General features: G+C 36.0%; 1 pseudogene; it reads left to right on the forward strand.

Annotated features, from left to right (window-relative positions):
• The first annotated feature begins 250 nt into the window (after positions 1-250).
• On the forward strand, positions 251-350 carry LOC123457608 (annotated as a pseudogene).
• The last annotated feature ends 10455 nt before the right edge of the window (positions 351-10805 follow it).

Consider the following 10805-nt stretch of genomic DNA (forward strand, 5'->3'; position numbering starts at 1 on the left):
GAACCTGAGTACTCAGGTCTCAAAGGCAAGTGTGTTAACCACTAAGCCATCTCTTCTGCCCATTAGTTAGATTTCAAATGACCCTAATTTGAATGTGATGCAACCAAATAATTGCTCATGTGCCTGGAATTAACCACCTGGACTTAAAATTACCTCAATACATCCTACAATTATTAATCTTCATAACTTTTTTTAGTAGGATATTTGGCGTATGTTGAATTAGAGACAGTTTTTATTTACGATGAGGTGGTTGAAGTGGTAAATTTACTAAAATTGGAATGATACAGATTAGATCACCATGGCCCCTGTTTAAGAGTGGCAAACAAACTCTTGAAGCGGTCCATATTTTACTTATTTTTTTTATTCATTTGAAAGAGAAAGAGGAGAAAGAGAGAGAGAGAGAATTAGCATCCCAGGGACTCCAACTACTGCAAAGTCCAAATACATGTGCCAGCTCGTTCATTTGGCCTAAGTGTATCCTAGGAAATCAAACCATGGTTCTTTGGCTTTGCAGATGAATGTCTTTACCACTAAGCCATCTTTTCTACTCATGTGTTTCACATTTTAAATAAAAAAAATAGACATATCAAATTAGTAGAAGATATGGTACTGTTGTCTAATCTTGAAAACATATTTCTTCTCAGTCCCAAAGGTGAATTACTTCTCAGTGGATTTTGTCTCAACCAATTCAATGATATTACATTTTCACTATTTTTATGATCAATATAACCATCAAGATGTGTTTGTAGTTTTGTGTAAGTATTCAGTTTGATTATGTTTTGGGGATGTTTTGGTACTTTGGAGATGAGTTATGAGATGTGTATGCATTTTTTCATGATCTAACCTGGTATAGGAATGTGTTCACATGTGTCTTAAAACCTTACCATAACTTGAGGTGGGCATTGTGGCACACACCTTTAATCCCAGCACTCTGGAGGCAGAGGTACTGAGTTCTAGGCACCCTGAGACTACATATTGAATTTCAGGTGTGCCTGGATTAGAAAGGGTTCTTAAGTTCAAAAACAAACAAAACAAAAAGAAGAGAAAACCTTACCACAACTTTATAAAGCATAGGTAATTCTCTGTTTCATTGGTTACTTTCTGTGTATTTTTGCATCAGTGCCTCTCTGTAACTCATAATTATGTGAATCATGCTGTATACTCCACTTTTGAAACAAAATTATAGCCACTCTTCTTGTACAGACATCCACATAAAGATTGAAGGATCTCACCCCCAAGTAAGACTCAGAATACTCCACATACATATTTACACACACACACACACACACACACGCACGCACACACCATGAATATAACAATGTCCCAAACTCATTCTCACACTGAAGATCAGGACGATGTGTGAGGTCATGATTGAGCATTGTATGATGGAGGCCTTCAATATTATCACCTAACATAGGAAAGGATGTTGGACTGGGACAAGAAAAAAGTAGTGGCATCATTTTATGTTTTCTGATGTGAACGTCACATCTGTTCTATAATGGAACTAAATTTTATTCTGTCAAACTTGATGTTAAGTTTTTCACTTTGCATTTTCTTTTGTTTGTTGTTCACAAAAAGAGATTCAGAAAATAGGGAAATTTAGGAGGAGGGAGAGCAAGGGGGATAATGCCAGGGAATATTGTGTGTATGTGTGGAAATTGACTATAAAACTTTTAGAAACTCTATAGTATATAACCCATGGACTATGTGAGCTCTTTAGTGATTTCCCCTTTCATTTATTTTGTTACATAAAGAGTAGAGAGTAGATTCCATAACATAGACTGGGACACAATAGAAACAGTGTCATTGACACACTCAGATCCAATCATCACAAATTTCCAAATGTGCTTTACAGCGTTCCTTACCTTTTGAAGTAAAAATATGAGAGACAAAATTACTTTCATGCCATTTTTCCAAAATCTAGAAAAATGACATAAACCTGAATGTATGAATTGATCTCCAATTAAGTTGTCCTTGCTGGGTTACATTACCAACATAAGGGGGATAATGAACAGAAAGCATGATGTGCCATTGGGAAAATAAAGCTTGATCAACCTATGGTTTATAAAGTAGGATGGGTTTTGTGTTTAGAAAGGAATCTAATAGCCATATTTTCTGACTTCTATTCCATAAAACTCAGCAAAATGCCACATTATCAGTGAAGAGACACAGAAAGAGTATAACAAGATTATTAGTGACAAGCAAATTGCAACTCAAAATATCCTGGATGTCACCAAGACAGGTGAATCACTCTTGGGCTATCATGGGAAAATAAAGATTAAAGAATCTCTGTCATCCTCTGATGGCCATTTCTCATTCAGAATACTTATGATTAAAGATTTCTCATTTATGAAGTGAATGTAATACCACTTTATCCTCTTTTTTGTATTTTACAGACACATGTCCAAAATGGAGATATTGACTGTGTAAGTAGAAACATGGCTCTCACAACTATTCAAATGTTCAAGCTAAATAGCATTTGAAGTCAATTCAATCTTAAAAACAAAACCTATTAATACAGGGCTGGAGAGATGGCTTAGCAGTTAAGCACTTCCCTGTGAAGTCTAAGAACCCAGGTTTGAGGCTCGATTCCACAGGACCCATGTTAACCAGATGCACAAGGGGGCGAAAAAGATCTGGAATTCGTTTGCAATGGCTGGAGGCCCTGACACGCCCATTCTCTCTATCTTACTCTTTCTCTCTCTGTCTGTAGCTCTCAAATAAATAAATAAAAATAATTTTAAAAAATTATTAATACAAAAACATGAAATAAATGGTGCATTAGTGAAATATTTATAATTAATGTAATGTGAAATTAGTCCTGTTTAAATAGTGATTTTCATTAAATGAAGAAAAAAATTAATTAATTTAATAAAAATGAAATCTGAAATGATTATTAGGCATTTTAATACTCCTTTGAATGTAGACATCACATTGACAGCATATTTACAATAATTCAATGAGGCTCATCATCGCCATGCATGGCCTAGAGGTGTGACTTGGACATCACTATATACACAGAATCTCACACTTCTATCATGACAAGAAAAGTCATGTGAAGTAGTAGACCCTGGAAAATATGCCAGCATAAACGTACTTGATAACCCAAAGACAGTGCCCTTTGGTGTTAGTTTTTATTCATGAGAATACATTCATTCATATTGCCCATGTTCAAACAACACCCATATGATTTTCTTTATACCCTGACACTGATGATGTTCTCAATATCCCCTCACATCCATGTAAATAACCATCACTTATAATTCCCCAGGTTATAAGAAGATTCACATTGCTTGCAGCAAGTAGGTCTCTATGGAAGCAGAATCAAAAACTACAGACTTGGGCTGGAGAGATGGCTTAGCGGTTAAGCACTTGCCTGTGAAGCCTAAGGACCCCAGTTCGAGGCTCGGTTCCCCAGGTCCCACGTTAGCCAGATGCACAAGGGGCGCACGCGTCTGGAGTTCGTTTGCAGTGGCTGGAAGCCCTGGCGCGCCCATTCTCTCTCTCTCCCTCTATCTGTCTTTCTCTCTGTGTCTGTCGCTCTCAAATAAATAAATAATAAAAAAACTACAGACTTGTAATCATCTTTCATTCCAGATTGTACTCATGTTTGAGTATTTCTGATCCTTCACCCAGTCTGCCCTGTCCATGTATTTCCCATTGCTGATTTTAGTATTAGTAGCTCCCTCTGAGATTAAATGAATTGATTTCTTATAACTGTCAATGCACGCTGAATAAAAAGTTTATTACTGGAACTTAGATGATCTGGCCCCACCTCATAGTCCTTATCACACTTTGGATACATTTCTTTTGTCTTTTTCATTTTAGAAAAGCCACAATTGGTGGTGGAGAAATAAGAGGTAAAATCAAGTCAATTTGAAGTAGAAAAAATGTGCAAAATTTTGAATAAATAGTATTGCCTGTGTTTTGTCACATTTATTATTGAAAAATCAGGAAGTATATGGATTATATGACAAAGAGGTTAATAGTTAGCATGTTACTGAATCCCGAAAAGTGAGCTGAGATCTGGTAATTGTTGTCCATGCCTCTAGTCCCAGCACTTGGGTTGCAGAGGGCGGAGGAGTGCCATGACTGCAAGGCCAGGCTGAGAGTACATAGTGAATTCCATGTCAGCCTACAATACAGTGAGTCACTACCTCAAAAACCACCACCACCAACCAACTAGAGACAACTCACCAAGGAGGATTGAACTTCTACCTCAGATTTCACATATATTCACTTCATTCTCTACAGCAAAATGTAAAATATTCCTGAGAGACAAACGAAAAGTTGCCAATGTCTTACCACTCATCATAAACTTGAGGATGTACATATCTACATTGGTTTCTTTACATATCATGATCACACAGGATTTTTTTTAAGCATTGACATCAGATTTACTAGCAATATTAAGACACAAAGAAAAATGGAAGCAGAAATTTACAAAAGTTTAATTTATGAAAACCATGCTATTTTGTACCAAAAAAAAATTTTTTTTTAAAGCCAACCAATAAGAATTAGGTCCAGGAAAATTTGTAGTGAAGTATTTATGAAAGAAATAAACATTCTTAAAAGTGTGGAAATCCATTAGATAGTGTGTAATTCATGAGATTAGAAGAATAAAAACTTAATCATCTGCATATGTGTAAAAACCATGTGGGTCCACATATCTTGGTTTTCCCACTGCTGGTGGTACAGATGTAAGAGGAATTCTGGAACTCATCAGAGAGTCCAGCTACCTAACTGTATATTTCACTTCCACAGGGACAGACCCTTTGTCTAAAACCAAGCAAAACACTAGATTGCTTCTTAAAATAATCCTAGTTTGCTCTATTACAATCACATACATGAAGAAACAATGCATGTATGCCAATAGTACACACAAACAAATACAAGTTCTTCTCTAACAAGCTTCCCTAGCTCTCAATTCCATTGATTCTGAAAAAGTGAACAATGAACACAAATACAGTCCTTAGACAGGTATATATATATATATATATATATATATATATATATATATATATATATATAATGATATATATATATATATATCATTGTAGAAATTAACAAATGGTCCTAAATATAAAGCATGCATTATTCTCATATAACATATTCAAAACAAAAAATGACTAGCTCTGAAAACGAGGAGACAAAAATAAATGATGTAATTAGAACTTCCTTGTGATAAACAACATGTAAACATGAGATATTTATTAATACAAAGAGCTATTTAACAAACTGTTAGTCTGTATAAGAAAAATAATTCAGTGTACACAACCAATAAACACAAACCTCTGTGCGCTTCAAGCTTATCAAGGATAAGGAAGTATTAGAAAACTGTAGATTTTTAAATGTTACCAAGACTGAATTGGCTAAAGAAAATCTTTGTTAAAGCAAAGGTAAGAGTTTCCTTCAGTGCTGAAATATAGAAAATTCTATCAAAAAATTATTTTCAGGCTGAAGAGATGGCTTTGTAGTTAAGGTGCTCTCTGTGAACCCTAAGAACTACTATTTGAATCTCCAGGTCCCATGTACCCAGATGCACAGTGATGCAAGCATGCAATCTTGATCATGCACCACAACGCACCACACATGTCTTGAGGTCGTTAGCAGGAGCTGAGGGCCCTGGTGTGTCCATTCCCTCCCTCTCTTTCTCTCTTTTTGCCTTTCTCTGTCTCTCTTTAAAAAAAAAATCATTTAAACAGTGGTTATTTTTGTCATTTACTCTAAATGACATAAAAAAGATATAAACTGTGTAATATCTTTAAACTAGTTACCGTTTTTATGACACAAATATCAGGAAGAAATGTGAAAAAAGAAATCTGTATGTCAATAACATTGATGAACATACATGAATACTGAGAACTCAATGAACTTTCAGTAGCAAGTGGAGTATTTGATTCAGTGGGAAATATCCTTAGTATACTCTGAAGAGAAAGGGAATATATGCTTTTTCCTTTAGAAACTAGTATAGTAGTCTCTGAACAGTAAGTCCTGGAAGTACCCTCTGTAATTAATAGCCTTAACAAAAATCTTGATAAAGACGTGTACAGATTACCCTCATTGAGAAACAGACTTTGTAACTCAAAAATGCACCAGTAGAAATGCTACCATTAAGAATTAGATTTTTAGCTTCTGGTTAAGATGGCGGCATAGCAGCCACACAAAAGCAGCCTAGGGAAGAAAAGGCCAAAGAAAACCCAGGAAAATACACACATTTACTAAAAAGTGAGGTGTATGAGAAATTAAAATGGCAGCAGAGAAGTAGGAGTGTCCCAGAGCATCCAGAACCCACACAAGCAGGCCGAAGCAGCTCCGGCAGTGGCGCCTCGGCTTCAGCAGTAGAAAAGAAAGATTTCAAAAAAAAATTATGGTAAATATGTTCAAAGAAATCAAAGAACAAATCAAAGGAATGAAAGAGGAAATCAAAAGAATCAAAGAAGATGCAGGACACCAATTTAATGAAATAAAGAAGGCAATACAAGACGTAAATAAGGAAATAGAAATAATAAAGAAAAACCAGTCAGAATTACTAGCAATGAAGAACACAGATAATGAAATAAAAATCTCTGTAGAATATGTCACCAGTAGAATGGATGAAGGACAGGATAGAATATCTAAGCTAGAAGACCAGGTGGCAGATCTGATGCAGTCCAACAAAAAGAAAGACAAACTAATAGAAAAGTATGAGTGGGAATTTCAAGATATTTGGGACACTATGAAAAGATCAAACATAAGAATTCAGGGCATAGTAGAAGGAGAAGAATCTCACTCCAAAGGCATAGTAGGCATCCTCAACAAAATCATAGAAGAAAACTTCCCCCAAATTGGAAAACAGGTGTCAGTGCAGATATAGGAAGCTATTAGAACACCAGAGAAAACTTGGAAAGAAGCTTTACTTGACATATTATAATCAAACTACCAAACACACAATCCAAAGAAAAATATTGAAAGCAGATAGAGAGAAAAATCAAGTTACCTACAAAAGCAAGCCCATCAGGATTACAGCAGATTATTCAACACAAACTTTTAAAGCCAGAAGGGCTTGGAGTGATGTATTCCAAGTTCTGAAAGATAACAACTGTCAACCACGGTTACTTTATCCTGCAAAGTTATCCATTCAAATAGATGGAGAAATAAGGACATTCCATGACAAAAGCAGGTTAAAGGAGTATTTGAAGACAAAACCAGCTCTACAGAAAATACTTGAAAGAATCCACCATGCCGAAGAGAAGGAAAAGCACATATATAAGCAACCTAGGAAAAACAAGCAATACTCAAATACTAATTAACACAAGAGAACAAAGGTAGAACCGGAACCACAAAAAAAATGGCAAACATAAATACATACCTTTCAACAATATCACTTAATATCAATTGCCTCAAGGCCCCAACCAAAAGACATAGGTTTGCAGACTGGGTAAAAAGGAGGATCCTACAATTTGTTGTCTCCAAGAAACTCACCTTTCTAGAAAGGATAGACATTATCTTAGGGTGAAAAGTTGGAAAACAGTGTTTCAAGCAAATGGGCCTAGAAAACAAGCAGGGGTTGCTATCCTAATATCTGACAAGTCAGACTTCAGTCCAAGGTTAGTCAAGAAAGATAAGGACGATCACTTTATACTGATTAAGGGCACACTCCAACCGGAGGATATTACAATCCTAAACATATATGCACCTAACACACCGGCACCCAAATTCATCAAACAAACATTATTAGAACTAAGGTCACAGATAACACCAAACACAGTGGTAGTGGGTGACTTCAACAACCCATTCTCATTAATTGACAGGTCATCCAAGGAGAAAATAAACAGAGAGGCATCTGGACTAAACGAGGTAGTAGGAAAGGACCTAACATATATACAGGACATTTCATGAAATGCTGCAGAATATACATTCTTTACAGCAGCACATGGAACATTCTCTAAAATAGACCATATTGCCAGGTGTGGTGGTGCACGACTTTAATTGCAACACTCGGGAGGCAGAGGTAGGATCTCAGAGAGTTTGAGGCCACATTGAGACTACAGAGTGAATTCCAAGTCAGCCTGAGCTAGAGTGAGACCCTACCTCAAAAAAACAAAAAAGAAAAAGAAAAAAGAAAAATAGACCATATATTAGGACACAAAGCAAATATTAACAAATATAGGAAAATTGAAATAATTCTTTTATTTATTTATTTATTTATTTATTTATTTATTTATTTATTTATTTATTTATTTGAGAGCAACAGACACAGAGAGAAAGACAGATAGAGGGAGAGAGAGAGAATGGGCGCGCCAAGGCTTCCAGCCTCTGCAAACGAATTCCAGACGCGTGCGCCCCCTTGTGCATCTGGCTAACGTGGGACCTGGGGAGCCGAGCCTCGAACCGGGGTCCTTAGGCTTCACAGGCAAGTGCTTAACCGCTCAGCCATCTCTCCAGCCCGAAATAATTCTTTACACTCTATCTGACCACAGTGGATTGAAACTACAAATCAATAGCAAGAAAGGCTATAGAGCATACACAAAATCATGGAAACTAAACAATACACTACGAAATGATGAATGGTTCAATGAAGAAATCAAAAAAATTTTCAGAGTCAAAAGATAATGAGAACACAACATACAAAAATCTCTGGGACACAATGAAGGCAGTCCTAAGAGGTAATATTATAGCTTTAAGTGCCTATATTTAGACATTAGAAAGGTCACAAGTAAACGACCTAATGCTTCACCTTAAAGCCTTGGAAAAAGAAGAACAAGGCAAACCAAAAATCAGTAGACGGGAAGAAATAATAAAGATTAGGGCAGAAATTAATGAAATAGAAACAACAGCAACAAAAACAATCCAAAGAATTAATGAAACAAAGTGGTGGTGATTTGAAAGGATAAACAAGATTGATAAACCCTTAGCAAAGCTGACCAAAAGAGAGACACAAATTAATAAAATTAGAGATGAGAAAGGTAACATCACAACAGACGCCAGACAAATTAAAAAAAAAAAAAAACAGAGGTACATACTATAAAAGCCTATACTCCACAAAGTATGAAAACCAGAAAGTAATGGATGAGTTCCTTGATTTATATGACCTGCCAAATTAAATCAAGATGAGATTAATCACCTAAATAGACCTATAAGATGTATGGGGATCCGAACAGTTATCAAAAGTCTCCCAACTAAAAAATGCCCAGGCCCAGATGGATTCACTGCTGAATTTTACCAGACCTTCAAGGAAGAGCTAACACCATTGCTTCTTAAGCTTTTCCAGGAAATAGAAAAAGAAGGAATTCTACCAAACTCCTTCTATGAAGCTAGCATCACCCTGATACCAAAACCAGACAAAGACAGAAAAAAAAGAAAATTACAGACAAATATCCCTCATAAACATAGATGGAAAAATTCTCAACAAAGTATTGGGAAACAGAATACAAGAATACATCAGAAAGATCATTCACTCTGACCTAGTAGGCTTTATCCCAGAGTTGCAGGGATGGTTCAATATACACAAATCTATAAATGTAATACATTACATAAACGGGTTGAAGGACAAAAATCACATGATCATCTCATTAGAGGCAGAGAAAGAGTTTGACAAAATCCAACATCCCTTCATGATAAAAGTCCTACAGAGACTGGGAATAGAAGGAACACATCTCAATATAATGAAGGCTATTTATGACAAGCCTACAGCCAACATATTACTTAATGAGGAAAAACTGGAAGCTTTTAAACTAAAATCAGGAAGAAGACAAGGGTGTCCACTGTCCTGACTTTTATTTAATATAGTTATGGAAGTCTTAGCCATAGCAATAAGACAAGAGACACACATATAAGGGATACAAATTGGAAAGGAAGAGATCAAGTTATCATTATTTGCAGATGACATCATTCTATACATAAAGGACCCTAAAAACTCTACTAGCAAACTGTTAGAGCTGATAAAAACGTACAGCCATGTAGCAGGATACAAAATAAATACACAGAAATCAGTAGCCTTCATATATGCTAACAACAAACACAGAGAGCAGGAAATCAGAGAATCACTCCCATTCACAATTGCACCCCCCCAAAAATAAAGCACCTTGGAATGAACCTAGCCAAGGAAATAAAGTATCCCTACAATGAGAACTTTAAAACAGTGAAGCAACAAATTGCAGAAGATACTAGGAAGTGGAAAAAATCCTTTGTTCCTGGATTGGAAGCATCAATATTGTGAAAATGACAATCTTACCAAAAGCAATCTACACATTTAATGCAATCCCCATCAAAATCCCAATGGCATTCTTCATGGAAATAGAAAAAACAATCCAAAATTTCATTTGGAATCACAAAAAACCTTGAATATCTAAAATCATACTGAGCAACAAAAATAAGGCTGGTGGTATCACCATACCTTATTTTAACCTATACTACAGAGCCATAGTAACAAAAACAGCGTGGTACTGGCACAAAAGCAGACATTTAGATCAATGGAACAGAATAGAGGACCCGTATGTAAGCCCAGGTAGCTATAGCCACCTGATATTTGATAAAAATGACAAAAATACAAATTGGAGAAAAGACAGCCTCTTTAGCAAATGGTGTTGGGAAAACTGGATATGTTTCTGTAGAAAGATGAAAATACATCCTTCTATCTCTCCATGAACAAGAATTACGTCCAAATGGATTAAAGACCTTAACATCAGACTGGAAACTCTAAGACTGCTAGAGGAAAAAGTAGGGGAAACCCTTCAACATATTGGTCTTGGCAAAGACTTCCTGAATACAACCCCAATTGCTCAGGCACTAAAACCACAGATTAACCACTGGGACCTCATGAA

This window comes from Jaculus jaculus, unplaced genomic scaffold, assembly GCF_020740685.1.
Source record: "Jaculus jaculus isolate mJacJac1 unplaced genomic scaffold, mJacJac1.mat.Y.cur uX1, whole genome shotgun sequence".
In the NCBI taxonomy this organism is placed as follows: Eukaryota; Metazoa; Chordata; class Mammalia; order Rodentia; family Dipodidae; genus Jaculus; species Jaculus jaculus.